Source organism: Drosophila biarmipes, unplaced genomic scaffold, assembly GCF_025231255.1.
Source record: "Drosophila biarmipes strain raj3 unplaced genomic scaffold, RU_DBia_V1.1 ptg000067l, whole genome shotgun sequence".
NCBI lineage: Eukaryota > Metazoa > Arthropoda > Insecta > Diptera > Drosophilidae > Drosophila > Drosophila biarmipes.
The window spans coordinates 1-17,500 of record NW_026114560.1 but is presented as its reverse complement, the minus strand read 5'-3'; the positions used below and the strand labels follow the sequence as shown (position 1 = coordinate 17,500).

The window sequence follows — 17,500 nt, the reverse complement described above, 5'->3', positions numbered from 1 at the left end:
ATCAGTTCAGCACTAAGTCACTTCGTCTATATGGCAAATGTGAGATGCAGTGTATGGAGCGTCAATATTCTAGTATGAGAAATTAACGATTTAAGTCCTTCTTAAATGAGGCCATTTACCCATAGAGGGTGCCAGGCCCGTATAACGTTAATGATTACTAGATGATGTTTCCAAAGAGTCGTGTTGCTTGATAGTGCAGCACTAAGTGGGTGGTAAACTCCATCTAAAACTAAATATAACCATGAGACCGATAGTAAACAAGTACCGTGAGGGAAAGTTGAAAAGAACTCTGAATAGAGAGTTAAACAGTACGTGAAACTGCTTAGAGGTTAAGCCCGATGAACCTGAATATCCGTTATGGAAAATTCATCATTAGAATTGTAATATTTAAACAATATTATGATAATAGTGTGCATTTTTTCCATATAAGGACATTGTAATCTATTAGCATACCAAATTTATCATAAAATATAACTTATAGTTTATTCAAATTAATTTGCTTGCATTTTAACACAGAATAAATGTTATTAATTTGATAAAGTGCTGATAGATTTATATGAATACAGTGCGTTAATTTTTCGGAATTATATAATGGCATAATTATCATTGATTTTTGTGTTTATTATATGCACTTGTAGGATTAACAATGCGAAAGATTCAGGATACCTTCGGGACCCGTCTTGAAACACGGACCAAGGAGTCTAACATATGTGCAAGTTATTGGGATATAAACCTAATAGCGTAATTAACTTGACTAATAATGGGATTAGTTTTTTAACTATTTATAGCTAATTAACACAATCCCGGGGCGTTCTATATAGTTATGTATAATGATATTTATATTATTTATGCCTCTAACTGGAACGTACCTTGAGCATATATGCTGTGACCCGAAAGATGGTGAACTATACTTGATCAGGTTGAAGTCAGGGGAAACCCTGATGGAAGACCGAAACAGTTCTGACGTGCAAATCGATTGTCAGAATTGAGTATAGGGGCGAAAGACCAATCGAACCATCTAGTAGCTGGTTCCTTCCGAAGTTTCCCTCAGGATAGCTGGTGCATTTTAATATTATATAAAATAATCTTATCTGGTAAAGCGAATGATTAGAGGCCTTAGGGTCGAAACGATCTTAACCTATTCTCAAACTTTAAATGGGTAAGAACCTTAACTTTCTTGATATGAAGTTCAAGGTTATGATATAATGTGCCCAGTGGGCCACTTTTGGTAAGCAGAACTGGCGCTGTGGGATGAACCAAACGTAATGTTACGGTGCCCAAATTAACAACTCATGCAGATACCATGAAAGGCGTTGGTTGCTTAAAACAGCAGGACGGTGATCATGGAAGTCGAAATCCGCTAAGGAGTGTGTAACAACTCACCTGCCGAAGCAACTAGCCCTTAAAATGGATGGCGCTTAAGTTGTATACCTATACATTACCGCTAAAGTAGATGATTTATATTACTTGTAATATAAATTTTGAAACTTTAGTGAGTAGGAAGGTACAATGGTATGCGTAGAAGTGTTTGGCGTAAGCCTGCATGGAGCTGCCATTGGTACAGATCTTGGTGGTAGTAGCAAATAATCGAATGAGACCTTGGAGGACTGAAGTGGAGAAGGGTTTCGTGTGAACAGTGGTTGATCACGAGTTAGTCGGTCCTAAGTTCAAGGCGAAAGCCGAAAATTTTCAAGTAAAATACAAATGCCAAACAAATATATATATTATATAAAATCTAGCTAAATTAATATACTTGAATAATTTTGAACGAAAGGGAATACGGTTCCAATTCCGTAACCTGTTGAGTATCCGTTTGTTATTAAATATGGGCCTCGTGCTCATCCTGGCAACAGGAACGACCATAAAGAAGCCGTCGAGAGATATCGGAAGAGTTTTCTTTTCTGTTTTATAGCCGTACTACCATGGAAGTCTTTCGCAGAGAGATATGGTAGATGGGCTAGAAGAGCATGACATATACTGTTGTGTCGATATTTTCTCCTCGGACCTTGAAAATTTATGGTGGGGACACGCAAACTTCTCAACAGGCCGTACCAATATCCGCAGCTGGTCTCCAAGGTGAAGAGTCTCTAGTCGATAGAATAATGTAGGTAAGGGAAGTCGGCAAATTAGATCCGTAACTTCGGGATAAGGATTGGCTCTGAAGATTGAGATAGTCGGGCTTGATTGGGAAACAATAACATGGTTTATGTGCTCGTTCTGGGTAAATAGAGTTTCTAGCATTTATGTTAGTTACTTGTTCCCCGGATAGTTTAGTTACGTAGCCAATTGTGGAACTTTCTTGCTAAAATTTTTAAGAATACTAATTGGGTTAAACCAATTAGTTCTTATTAATTATAACGATTATCAATTAACAATCAATTCAGAACTGGCACGGACTTGGGGAATCCGACTGTCTAATTAAAACAAAGCATTGTGATGGCCCTAGCGGGTGTTGACACAATGTGATTTCTGCCCAGTGCTCTGAATGTCAAAGTGAAGAAATTCAAGTAAGCGCGGGTCAACGGCGGGAGTAACTATGACTCTCTTAAGGTAGCCAAATGCCTCGTCATCTAATTAGTGACGCGCATGAATGGATTAACGAGATTCCTACTGTCCCTATCTACTATCTAGCGAAACCACAGCCAAGGGAACGGGCTTGGAATAATTAGCGGGGAAAGAAGACCCTTTTGAGCTTGACTCTAATCTGGCAGTGTAAGGAGACATAAGAGGTGTAGAATAAGTGGGAGATATTAGACCTCGGTTTGGTATCGCCAATGAAATACCACTACTCTTATTGTTTCCTTACTTACTTGATTAAATGGAACGTGTATCATTTCCTAGCCATTATACGGATATATTTATTATATCTTATGGTATTGGGTTTTGATGCAAGCTTCTTGATCAAAGTATCACGAGTTTGTTATATAATCGCAAACAAATTCTTTAATAAAACGGTGCATTTATGTATTTTTGATTTGAAAATTTGGTATAACTCCAATTACTCAGGTATGATCCAATTCAAGGACATTGCCAGGTAGGGAGTTTGACTGGGGCGGTACATCTCTCAAATAATAACGGAGGTGTCCCAAGGCCAGCTCAGTGCGGACAGAAACCACACATAGAGCAAAAGGGCAAATGCTGACTTGATCTCGGTGTTCAGTACACACAGGGACAGCAAAAGCTCGGCCTATCGATCCTTTTGGTTTAAAGAGTTTTTAACAAGAGGTGTCAGAAAAGTTACCATAGGGATAACTGGCTTGTGGCGGCCAAGCGTTCATAGCGACGTCGCTTTTTGATCCTTCGATGTCGGCTCTTCCTATCATTGTGAAGCAAAATTCACCAAGCGTTGGATTGTTCACCCATGCAAGGGAACGTGAGCTGGGTTTAGACCGTCGTGAGACAGGTTAGTTTTACCCTACTAATGACAAAACGTTGTTGCGACAGCATTCCTGCGTAGTACGAGAGGAACCGCAGGTACGGACCAATGGCACAATACTTGTTCGAGCGAACAGTGGTATGACGCTACGTCCGTTGGATTATGCCTGAACGCCTCTAAGGTCGTATCCGTGCTGGACTGCAATGATAAATAAGGGGCAATTTGCATTGTATGGCTTCTAAACCATTTAAAGTTTATAATTTACTTTTTAAACGACAATGGATGTGATGCCAATGTAATTTGTAACATAGTAAATTGGGAGGATCTTTGATCACCTGATGCCGCGCTAGTTACATATAAAAGCATTATTTAATACAATGACAAAGCCTAGAATCAATTGTAAACGACTTTTGTAACAGGCAAGGTGTTGTAAGTGGTTGAGCAGCTGCCATACTGCGATCCACTGAAGCTTATCCTTTGCTTGATGATTCGATAATAAAATTGCATAATTTATTTGTTGTGTTGAACTTCTTATATAAAGTTCAACCAACAATCTATTTGTATGCATTGATTGTTTGCTTGGCTTTGTGGCGAATTTTTAATCCTTTATATATTACATTCCTAAGGTCTAGATTTTCAAGTAAGAGACCAATTTGATTAACATATCAATATAAGTACAACTCGACCATCTAATAATAACAATATGAATCGTCATCTTATTAGTGACGCGAAGATTGGCAAACATATAATATAAAAATATTCCTAAGGTCTAGATTTTCAAGTAAGAGACCAATTTGATTAACATATCAATATAAGTACAACTCGACCATCTAATAATAACAATATGAATCGTCATCTTATTAGTGACGCGAAGATTGGCAAACATATAATATAAAAATATTCCTAAGGTCTAGATTTTCAAGTAAGAGACCAATTTGATTAACATATCAATATAAGTACAACTCGACCATCTAATAATAACAATATGAATCGTCATCTTATTAGTGACGCGAAGATTGGCAAACATATAATATAAAAATATTCCTAAGGTCTAGATTTTCAAGTAAGAGACCAATTTGATTAACATATCAATATAAGTACAACTCGACCATCTAATAATAATATGAATCGTCATCTTATTAGTGACGCGAAGATTGGCAAACATATAATATAAAAATATTCCTAAGGTCTAGATTTTCAAGTAAGAGACCAATTTGATTAACATATCAATATAAGTACAACTCGACCATCTAATAATAATATGAATCGTCATCTTATTAGTGACGCGAAGATTGGCAAACATATAATATAAAAATATTCCTAAGGTCTAGATTTTCAAGTAAGAGACCAATTTGATTAACATATCAATATAAGTACAACTCGACCATCTAATAATAACAATATGAATCGTCATCTTTTTAGTGACGCGAAGATTGGCAAACATATAATATAAAAATATTCCTAAGGTCTAGAATCTTAAGCAATAGACCAATTCAACTAAGAGTTGACATATAAAAATATGTTCCTTTTAATGTTAGCAAAATTTTATCGTCACATACTGTTAGTGACGCGAACGTTTTTTTCTCCATGTTTATATGAATGTTTATTCAAAGGTAGAAAGGCAGGATCGTTATTTTATAAGTGAAGCGATAAAAAAATATTATGCAATAGGACATCTATTTATAAATATTTTTAAGTCTTAGAAATTCAAGTAAAGAGATTCAAGAAATTCATTCAACTTAGAGCGCACATATAATTAAAACTATTCCTGAGGTTTAGAAACCAAATTAAATAAAGAGGACATATAAACGTATGTGGTATTTTGATGGTAGTAAAAATGTATCGCGATATTATTAGTGACGCGACCAATTTTTATACTCTTTGCTCCATGTGCAAATATATCTAGTGTTTAGATAGTCAATTAAAAATGACAATTTTAACTAAAAGACTTAAAAAAGTGTTTGTCAAACTTATAATTTTGTCAATACTATATAAAACGCCAATCATATCCTTATAAAAGTAAATACGGTATATGGTTATAAATACAAAACCATATATAAATAAAAAAATGAAATCGTATGTATATGGCTTATAGGTATAATACCTATAAGGCATAATAATGTATAATATTAGCAAATATACATATAAAAGTGCATAAATTGTATAGATATGGCATAAAGAAGGCATTTATGAGAATAGCTAGTAGAATTTGCCCATACACTACTAGCGAAATGAGATATTTATACCTAGTGAGGGCGGCACTAGTACTATAAATTGTGGCAAAATAAATCTTATGCAAATGCATAGGATTTTGTCAATACCGTACAAAAAACTAAGTAAAACGTATGGATATTGAAAAATAAATGGATTATATTCATAAAATACGAATATTTCTTGCATTCTCTTGTTATACGAGAGAATATCATACGGAGCGGGCAGCCCCTAGTATAGTAAGCAGTCGAATGGGAGACAGCGTGTCCAAAAACACCTATAGGGAGGTGGTCGTTGGCGGACCTCTCCTCGTATTGGTCAAACTTATGATTTTGTCAATACTATATAAAACGCCAATCATATCCATATAAAAGTGAATACAGTATATGGATATGAATAAAAAACCATACATAAATAAAAAAAAAATATGTATAAAAAATTATACATATATTTATATTAAGCAATCGTATGGATGTGGCTTATAGGTATAATACCTATAAGGCATAATAATGTATAATATAGCAAATATACATATAAAAGTGCATGAATTGTATAGATATGGCATATAAGTGACATATTTATGAGAATAGCTAGTAGAATTTGCCCATACACTACTAGCGAAATGAGATATTTATACCTAGTGAGGGCGGCACTAGTACTATAAATTGTGGCAAAATAAATCTTATGCAAATGCATAGGATTTTGTCAATACCATACATAAACCGTATGGATATTGAGAAGTTAATAGATTACATCTATAATATGAGAAGTATTTTAGTATTCTTATTAAATAAGAGAATACTATAAGGGTGAGTGGCAAAGAGAATTGAATATACCCGAATGGGAGACAGCGTGTCCAAAAACTACTATAGGTGGTGTGGCAAATATGAGGAAGGCAATATATCCATATAATGAAAATAAAAGTGCGTTTTCTTATTATATAAGAGAACACTATATGGGTGAGTGGCAAAGTAAATTGAATATACCCGAATGGGAGACAGCGTGTCCAAAAACTACTATAGGTGGTGTGGCAAATATGAGGAAGGCAATATATCCATATAATGAAAATAAAAGTGCGTTTTCTTATTATATAAGAGAACACTATATGGGTGAGTGGCAAAGTAAATTGAATATACCCGAATGGGAGACAGCGTGTCCAAAAACTACTATAGGTGGTGTGGCAAATATGAGGAAGGCAATATATCCATATAATGAATATAAAAGTGCGTTGTCTTATTATATAAGAGAACACTATATGGGTGAGTGGCAAAGTAAATTGAATATACCCGAATGGGAGACAGCGTGTCCAAAAACTACTATAGGATGGTCAATGGGCCGGCCGTCTGCTATTGACATATGTCAGTAGAGAAGATATTATCCGTCAAATTTGTTTCTTTATTCATTTATTTGAATACGAGACTTGGCTCCGCGGTTAATATTTTAAGCCCAAAGATAATAACGTTGAAACAAAGGCCAAGTTTCTATTGTACATAGAATAACAAATTGTTTCCGAATTTTATCGTTAATTTTAGGAGGTAGGCTAACATGATTTATATTATATGTGTATTATTAAATAATAATAGTACATAAAAGTCTACCAAAGAAATATAAAAATGTAATTATGAATACATTTTCAATATTAATATCAACTTATATTGTTGATAATAAAAAATAGCTATTAAGAGAGTTATTTAAGAAATTATATAATATATAATAAAGAGTATATATATAAATAATATATAAGTATATATTATTTAAGAAATAAATATAGTAGTAATAATTATATATATACACTCGGTTCTATTTTATATATTACCAGAGACTTATATGGATATATATAGATAAATTTTAAATTTATCGTCAAAATACAAATGATTAACTCAATATCTTATATTGGTTAAACAAAAATTGTACATGTGTGGATACAATATATTATGTATGTCGAACAAAAATGATATTTTAGAATGAAATGTGCATATATAAAGAAAATATATGAAAAATAAATATTGTGTTTATAAAGAATATGATTCTTTTTGACATCAATAAAAACTTGTTATTATTAGTGGCGAAACAAGTATAAATTGGAAAACAAACGTATACGAATGCTATATAAAAATGGCCGTATTCGATAGAAATAAAATCTATAACAACATATATATTGCTAATTTCTATTCAAAAAATATGAATGAAATATGAATAAAAACATTATTCTGGTTGATCCTGCCAGTAGTTATATGCTTGTCTCAAAGATTAAGCCATGCATGTCTAAGTACACACGAATTAAAAGTGAAACCGCAAAAGGCTCATTATATCAGTTATGGTTCCTTAGATCGTTAACAGTTACTTGGATAACTGTGGTAATTCTAGAGCTAATACATGCAATTAAAACATGAACCTTATGGAACATGTGCTTTTATTAGGCTAAAACCAAGCGATCGCAAGATCGTTATATTGGTTGAACTCTAGATAACATGCAGATCGTATGGTCTTGTACCGACGACAGATCTTTCAAATGTCTGCCCTATCAACTTTTGATGGTAGTATCTAGGACTACCATGGTTGCAACGGGTAACGGGGAATCAGGGTTCGATTCCGGAGAGGGAGCCTGAGAAACGGCTACCACATCTAAGGAAGGCAGCAGGCGCGTAAATTACCCACTCCCAGCTCGGGGAGGTAGTGACGAAAAATAACAATACAGGACTCATATCCGAGGCCCTGTAATTGGAATGAGTACACTTTAAATCCTTTAACAAGGACCAATTGGAGGGCAAGTCTGGTGCCAGCAGCCGCGGTAATTCCAGCTCCAATAGCGTATATTAAAGTTGTTGCGGTTAAAACGTTCGTAGTTGAACTTGTGCTTCATACGGGTAGTACAACTTACAATTGTGGTTAGTACTATACCTTTATGTATGTAAGCGTATTACCGGTGGAGTTCTTACATGTGCTTAGATACTTGTATTTTTTCATATGTTCCTCCTATTTAAAAACCTGCATTAGTGCTCTTAAACGAGTGTTATTGTGGGCCGGTACAATTACTTTGAACAAATTAGAGTGCTTAAAGCAGGCTTCAAATGCCTGAATATTCTGTGCATGGGATAATGAAATAAGACCTCTGTTCTGCTTTCATTGGTTTTCAGATCAAGAGGTAATGATTAATAGAAGCAGTTTGGGGGCATTAGTATTACGACGCGAGAGGTGAAATTCTTGGACCGTCGTAAGACTAACTTAAGCGAAAGCATTTGCCAAAGATGTTTTCATTAATCAAGAACGAAAGTTAGAGGTTCGAAGGCGATCAGATACCGCCCTAGTTCTAACCATAAACGATGCCAGCTAGCAATTGGGTGTAGCTACTTTTATGGCTCTCTCAGTCGCTTCCCGGGAAACCAAAGCTTTTGGGCTCCGGGGGAAGTATGGTTGCAAAGCTGAAACTTAAAGGAATTGACGGAAGGGCACCACCAGGAGTGGAGCCTGCGGCTTAATTTGACTCAACACGGGAAAACTTACCAGGTCCGAACATAAGTGTGTAAGACAGATTGATAGCTCTTTCTCGAATCTATGGGTGGTGGTGCATGGCCGTTCTTAGTTCGTGGAGTGATTTGTCTGGTTAATTCCGATAACGAACGAGACTCAAATATATTAAATAGATATCTTCAGGATTATGGTGTTGAAGCTTATATAGCCTTCATTCATGGTGGCAGTAAAATGTTTATTGTGTTTGAATGTGTTTATATAAGTGGAGCCGTACCTGTTGGTTTGTCCCATTATAAGGACACTAGCTTCTTAAATGGACAAATTGCGTCTAGCAATAATGAGATTGAGCAATAACAGGTCTGTGATGCCCTTAGATGTCCTGGGCTGCACGCGCGCTACAATGAAAGTATCAACGTGTATTTCCTAGACCGAGAGGTCCGGGTAAACCGCTGAACCACTTTCATGCTTGGGATTGTGAACTGAAACTGTTCACATGAACTTGGAATTCCCAGTAAGTGTGAGTCATTAACTCGCATTGATTACGTCCCTGCCCTTTGTACACACCGCCCGTCGCTACTACCGATTGAATTATTTAGTGAGGTCTCCGGACGTGATCACTGTGACGCCTTGCGTGTTACGGTTGTTTCGCAAAAGTTGACCGAACTTGATTATTTAGAGGAAGTAAAAGTCGTAACAAGGTTTCCGTAGGTGAACCTGCGGAAGGATCATTAATGTTTTAATATCCTTACCGTTAATAAAATATTTGTTTATATTATAATAAATACATTATAGTATTACAAATAAAATATGAATTGCCAAAATGTATATGAGATCTATTATAGATCAAATGAAATTTCGAACAAGCAAATCGAAATAATGCAAATATTAAAATTATATATTGTATTTAATACATATGAGAGAAATTAATAAGCAGCCAAAGCAAACAAATAAAAATTCGAACAAGCAAATCGAATTATTAAAATAATAATATTAAATTATTATTGTATATCCTTACCGTTAATAAAATATTTGTTTATATTATAATAAATACATTATAATAATACAAATAAAATATGAATTGCCAAAATGTATATGAGATCTAATATAGATCAAATAAAATTTCGAACAAGCAAATCGAAATAATGCAAATATTAAAATTATATATTGTATTTAATACATATGAGAGAAATAATAAGCAGCCAAAGCAAACAAATAAAAATTCGAACAAGCAAATCGAATTATTAAAATAATAATATTAAATTATTATTGTATATCCTTACCGTTAATAAAATATTTGTTTATATTATAATAAATACATTATAATAATACAAATAAAATATGAATTGCCAAAATGTATATGAGATCTAATATAGATCAAATAAAATTTCGAACAAGCAAATCGAAATAATGCAAATATTAAAATTATATATTGTATTTAATACATATGAGAGAAATAATAAGCAGCCAAAGCAAACAAATAAAAATTCGAACAAGCAAATCGAATTATTAAAATAATAATATTAAATTATTATTGTATATCCTTACCGTTAATAAAATATTTGTTTATATTATAATAAATACATTATAGTAATACAAATAAAATATGAATTGCCAAAATGTATATGATCTAATATAGATCAAATGAAATTTCGAACAAGCAAATCGAAATAATGCAAATATTAAAATTATATATTGTATTTAATACATATGAGAGAAATAATAAGCAGCCAAAACAAACAAATAAAAATTCGAACAAGCAAATCGAATTATTAAAATAATAATATTAAATTATTATTGTATATAAACACAATTAAAATACTGTGTGTATATGGACCATAATATACACGCGTTGCGATATGTATTGTTCATCTCAGTTATGCGCATACATTGGATAATGCAACAACCTAAAATGTACAATGTTGTACCTGGTTTTATACAGGTTAATGTTTTATATAAATTTCAATTTATATCGCTAAAAAAGTATTAATATATATATATATATATTTATTTACAATAAATGCAATTTAAAAAGAAATACTTTGATATATATTGGTTATATAAAACTAAGACATTTCGCAGCATTCGTTTTAGGTATAAAAATAAATTTATTGAAGGAATTGATATATGCCAGTAAAATGGTGTATTTTTAATTTCTTTCAATAAAAACATATTTGACAAAATTAAGAAACCAATTTATAAAACTCTAAGCGGTGGATCACTCGGCTCATGGGTCGATGAAGAACGCAGCAAACTGTGCGTCATCGTGTGAACTGCAGGACACATGAACATCGACATTTTGAACGCATATCGCAGTCCATGCTGTTATGTACTTTAATTAATTTTATAGTGCTGCTTGGACTACATATGGTTGAGGGTTGTAAGACTATGCTAATTAAGTTGCTTATACAAATTTTATAATGAAATTTTATAAGCATATGGTATATTATTGGATAATAATAATTTAATTATTTTATTCATAATATTAAAAAATATATGAAAAACATTATCTCACATTAGTAAATAATTTGAATGTGAAAAACGAAGAGAAATATTTTCTTTTTCAATCAAATGATACTGAGAAATGTCTAGCATAAAAATTTATCTAGAATTGTCTCTTATTAATGATTAGAAAATAGAAAACCGTTGACAATATTATTGTTCTTCGTTGATTCGTTAAATCAAACAAATGCCATTTATATACAGATATTATTAATATAACGAATTTAATAAAATGTTTTATCATTATATATAAAGAATTAATTGCATATAAAAGTTATACACAACCTCAACTCATATGGGACTACCCCCTGAATTTAAGCATATTAATTAGGGGAGGAAAAGAAACTAACAAGGATTTTCTTAGTAGCGGCGAGCGAAAAGAAATCAGTTCAGCACTAAGTCACTTTGTCTATATGGCAAATGTGAGATGCAGTGTATGGAGCGTCAATATTCTAGTATGAGAAATTAACGATTTAAGTCCTTCTTAAATGAGGCCATTTACCCATAGAGGGTGCCAGGCCCGTATAACGTTAATGATTACTAGATGATGTTTCCAAAGAGTCGTGTTGCTTGATAGTGCAGCACTAAGTGGGTGGTAAACTCCATCTAAAACTAAATATAACCATGAGACCGATAGTAAACAAGTACCGTGAGGGAAAGTTGAAAAGAACTCTGAATAGAGAGTTAAACAGTACGTGAAACTGCTTAGAGGTTAAGCCCGATGAACCTGAATATCCGTTATGGAAAATTCATCATTAGAATTGTAATATTTAAACAATATTATGATAATAGTGTGCATTTTTTCCATATAAGGACATTGTAATCTATTAGCATACCAAATTTATCATAAAATATAACTTATAGTTTATTCAAATTAATTTGCTTGCATTTTAACACAGAATAAATGTTATTAATTTGATAAAGTGCTGATAGATTTATATGAATACAGTGCGTTAATTTTTCGGAATTATATAATGGCATAATTATCATTGATTTTTGTGTTTATTATATGCACTTGTAGGATTAACAATGCGAAAGATTCAGGATACCTTCGGGACCCGTCTTGAAACACGGACCAAGGAGTCTAACATATGTGCAAGTTATTGGGATATAAACCTAATAGCGTAATTAACTTGACTAATAATGGGATTAGTTTTTTAACTATTTATAGCTAATTAACACAATCCCGGGGCGTTCTATATAGTTATGTATAATGATATTTATATTATTTATGCCTCTAACTGGAACGTACCTTGAGCATATATGCTGTGACCCGAAAGATGGTGAACTATACTTGATCAGGTTGAAGTCAGGGGAAACCCTGATGGAAGACCGAAACAGTTCTGACGTGCAAATCGATTGTCAGAATTGAGTATAGGGGCGAAAGACCAATCGAACCATCTAGTAGCTGGTTCCTTCCGAAGTTTCCCTCAGGATAGCTGGTGCATTTTAATATTATATAAAATAATCTTATCTGGTAAAGCGAATGATTAGAGGCCTTAGGGTCGAAACGATCTTAACCTATTCTCAAACTTTAAATGGGTAAGAACCTTAACTTTCTTGATATGAAGTTCAAGGTTATGATATAATGTGCCCAGTGGGCCACTTTTGGTAAGCAGAACTGGCGCTGTGGGATGAACCAAACGTAATGTTACGGTGCCCAAATTAACAACTCATGCAGATACCATGAAAGGCGTTGGTTGCTTAAAACAGCAGGACGGTGATCATGGAAGTCGAAATCCGCTAAGGAGTGTGTAACAACTCACCTGCCGAAGCAACTAGCCCTTAAAATGGATGGCGCTTAAGTTGTATACCTATACATTACCGCTAAAGTAGATGATTTATATTACTTGTAATATAAATTTTGAAACTTTAGTGAGTAGGAAGGTACAATGGTATGCGTAGAAGTGTTTGGCGTAAGCCTGCATGGAGCTGCCATTGGTACAGATCTTGGTGGTAGTAGCAAATAATCGAATGAGACCTTGGAGGACTGAAGTGGAGAAGGGTTTCGTGTGAACAGTGGTTGATCACGAGTTAGTCGGTCCTAAGTTCAAGGCGAAAGCCGAAAATTTTCAAGTAAAATACAAATGCCAAACAAATATATATATTATATAAAATCTAGCTAAATTAATATACTTGAATAATTTTGAACGAAAGGGAATACGGTTCCAATTCCGTAACCTGTTGAGTATCCGTTTGTTATTAAATATGGGCCTCGTGCTCATCCTGGCAACAGGAACGACCATAAAGAAGCCGTCGAGAGATATCGGAAGAGTTTTCTTTTCTGTTTTATAGCCGTACTACCATGGAAGTCTTTCGCAGAGAGATATGGTAGATGGGCTAGAAGAGCATGACATATACTGTTGTGTCGATATTTTCTCCTCGGACCTTGAAAATTTATGGTGGGGACACGCAAACTTCTCAACAGGCCGTACCAATATCCGCAGCTGGTCTCCAAGGTGAAGAGTCTCTAGTCGATAGAATAATGTAGGTAAGGGAAGTCGGCAAATTAGATCCGTAACTTCGGGATAAGGATTGGCTCTGAAGATTGAGATAGTCGGGCTTGATTGGGAAACAATAACATGGTTTATGTGCTCGTTCTGGGTAAATAGAGTTTCTAGCATTTATGTTAGTTACTTGTTCCCCGGATAGTTTAGTTACGTAGCCAATTGTGGAACTTTCTTGCTAAAATTTTTAAGAATACTAATTGGGTTAAACCAATTAGTTCTTATTAATTATAACGATTATCAATTAACAATCAATTCAGAACTGGCACGGACTTGGGGAATCCGACTGTCTAATTAAAACAAAGCATTGTGATGGCCCTAGCGGGTGTTGACACAATGTGATTTCTGCCCAGTGCTCTGAATGTCAAAGTGAAGAAATTCAAGTAAGCGCGGGTCAACGGCGGGAGTAACTATGACTCTCTTAAGGTAGCCAAATGCCTCGTCATCTAATTAGTGACGCGCATGAATGGATTAACGAGATTCCTACTGTCCCTATCTACTATCTAGCGAAACCACAGCCAAGGGAACGGGCTTGGAATAATTAGCGGGGAAAGAAGACCCTTTTGAGCTTGACTCTAATCTGGCAGTGTAAGGAGACATAAGAGGTGTAGAATAAGTGGGAGATATTAGACCTCGGTTTGGTATCGCCAATGAAATACCACTACTCTTATTGTTTCCTTACTTACTTGATTAAATGGAACGTGTATCATTTCCTAGCCATTATACGGATATATTTATTATATCTTATGGTATTGGTTTTGATGCAAGCTTCTTGATCAAAGTATCACGAGTTTGTTATATAATCGCAAACAAATTCTTTAATAAAACGGTGCATTTATGTATTTTTGATTTGAAAATTTGGTATAACTCCAATTACTCAGGTATGATCCAATTCAAGGACATTGCCAGGTAGGGAGTTTGACTGGGGCGGTACATCTCTCAAATAATAACGGAGGTGTCCCAAGGCCAGCTCAGTGCGGACAGAAACCACACATAGAGCAAAAGGGCAAATGCTGACTTGATCTCGGTGTTCAGTACACACAGGGACAGCAAAAGCTCGGCCTATCGATCCTTTTGGTTTAAAGAGTTTTTAACAAGAGGTGTCAGAAAAGTTACCATAGGGATAACTGGCTTGTGGCGGCCAAGCGTTCATAGCGACGTCGCTTTTTGATCCTTCGATGTCGGCTCTTCCTATCATTGTGAAGCAAAATTCACCAAGCGTTGGATTGTTCACCCATGCAAGGGAACGTGAGCTGGGTTTAGACCGTCGTGAGACAGGTTAGTTTTACCCTACTAATGACAAAACGTTGTTGCGACAGCATTCCTGCGTAGTACGAGAGGAACCGCAGGTACGGACCAATGGCACAATACTTGTTCGAGCGAACAGTGGTATGACGCTACGTCCGTTGGATTATGCCTGAACGCCTCTAAGGTCGTATCCGTGCTGGACTGCAATGATAAATAAGGGGCAATTTGCATTGTATGGCTTCTAAACCATTTAAAGTTTATAATTTACTTTTTAAACGACAATGGATGTGATGCCAATGTAATTTGTAACATAGTAAATTGGGAGGATCTTTGATCACCTGATGCCGCGCTAGTTACATATAAAAGCATTATTTAATACAATGACAAAGCCTAGAATCAATTGTAAACGACTTTTGTAACAGGCAAGGTGTTGTAAGTGGTTGAGCAGCTGCCATACTGCGATCCACTGAAGCTTATCCTTTGCTTGATGATTCGATAATAAAATTGCATAATTTATTTGTTGTGTTGAACTTCTTATATAAAGTTCAACCAACAATCTATTGTATGCATTGATTGTTTGCTTGGCTTTGTGGCGAATTTTTAATCCTTTATATATTACATTCCTAAGGTCTAGATTTTCAAGTAAGAGACCAATTTGATTAACATATCAATATAAGTACAACTCGACCATCTAATAATAACAATATGAATCGTCATCTTATTAGTGACGCGAAGATTGGCAAACATATAATATAAAAATATTCCTAAGGTCTAGATTTTCAAGTAAGAGACCAATTTGATTAACATATCAATATAAGTACAACTCGACCATCTAATAATAACAATATGAATCGTCATCTTATTAGTGACGCGAAGATTGGCAAACATATAATATAAAAATATTCCTAAGGTCTAGATTTTCAAGTAAGAGACCAATTTGATTAACATATCAATATAAGTACAACTCGACCATCTAATAATAACAATATGAATCGTCATCTTATTAGTGACGCGAAGATTGGCAAACATATAATATAAAAATATTCCTAAGGTCTAGATTTTCAAGTAAGAGACCAATTTGATTAACATATCAATATAAGTACAACTCGACCATCTAATAATAATATGAATCGTCATCTTATTAGTGACGCGAAGATTGGCAAACATATAATATAAAAATATTCCTAAGGTCTAGATTTTCAAGTAAGAGACCAATTTGATTAACATATCAATATAAGTACAACTCGACCATCTAATAATAATATGAATCGTCATCTTATTAGTGACGCGAAGATTGGCAAACATATAATATAAAAATATTCCTAAGGTCTAGATTTTCAAGTAAGAGACCAATTTGATTAACATATCAATATAAGTACAACTCGACCATCTAATAATAACAATATGAATCGTCATCTTTTTAGTGACGCGAAGATTGGCAAACATATAATATAAAAATATTCCTAAGGTCTAGAATCTTAAGCAATAGACCAATTCAACTAAGAGTTGACATATAAAAATATGTTCCTTTTAATGTTAGCAAAATTTTATCGTCACATACTGTTAGTGACGCGAACGTTTTTTTTCTCCATGTTTATATGAATGTTTATTCAAAGGTAGAAAGGCAGGATCGTTATTTTATAAGTGAAGCGATAAAAAAATATTATGCAATAGGACATCTATTTATAAATATTTTTAAGTCTTAGAAATTCAAGTAAAGAGATTCAAGAAATTCATTCAACTTAGAGCGCACATATAATTAAAACTATTCCTGAGGTTTAGAAACCAAATTAAATAAAGAGGACATATAAACGTATGTGGTATTTTGATGGTAGTAAAAATGTATCGCGATATTATTAGTGACGCGACCAATTTTTATACTCTTTGCTCCATGTGCAAATATATCTAGTGTTTAGATAGTCAATTAAAAATGACAATTTTAACTAAAAGACTTAAAAAAGTGTTTGTCAAACTTATAATTTTGTCAATACTATATAAAACGCCAATCATATCCTTATAAAAGTAAATACGGTATATGGTTTATAAATACAAAACCATATATAAATAAAAAAATGAAATCGTATGTATATGGCTTATAGGTATAATACCTATAAGGCATAATAATGTATAATATTAGCAATATACATATAAAAGTGCATAAATTGTATAGATATGGCATAAAGAAGGC

At 33.9% G+C, this 17,500-nt stretch overlaps 4 non-coding genes across 4 annotated transcripts in view; all 4 read left to right on the top strand.

Annotated features, from left to right (window-relative positions):
- The window catches only part of LOC127012404 (large subunit ribosomal RNA), a 3,971-nt gene extending 102 nt beyond the window's left edge, over positions 1-3,869 (top strand). Inside the window, exon 1 of the ribosomal RNA XR_007765898.1 lies at positions 1-3,869. This exon is cut by the window's left edge and continues 102 nt beyond it. This is a non-coding gene — a ribosomal RNA (large subunit ribosomal RNA).
- A 3,925-nt stretch (positions 3,870-7,794) lies between these two features.
- On the top strand, positions 7,795-9,789 carry LOC127012408 (small subunit ribosomal RNA). The gene has a single exon (XR_007765902.1). It is a non-coding gene; the product is annotated as a small subunit ribosomal RNA (ribosomal RNA).
- A 1,468-nt stretch (positions 9,790-11,257) lies between these two features.
- Positions 11,258-11,436, top strand: LOC127012397 (5.8S ribosomal RNA). The gene has a single exon (XR_007765891.1). It is a non-coding gene; the product is annotated as a 5.8S ribosomal RNA (ribosomal RNA).
- Positions 11,437-11,838: 402 nt separating this feature from the next.
- LOC127012403 (large subunit ribosomal RNA) lies at positions 11,839-15,808 on the top strand. Its single transcript, XR_007765897.1, has one exon. It is a non-coding gene; the product is annotated as a large subunit ribosomal RNA (ribosomal RNA).
- The last annotated feature ends 1,692 nt before the right edge of the window (positions 15,809-17,500 follow it).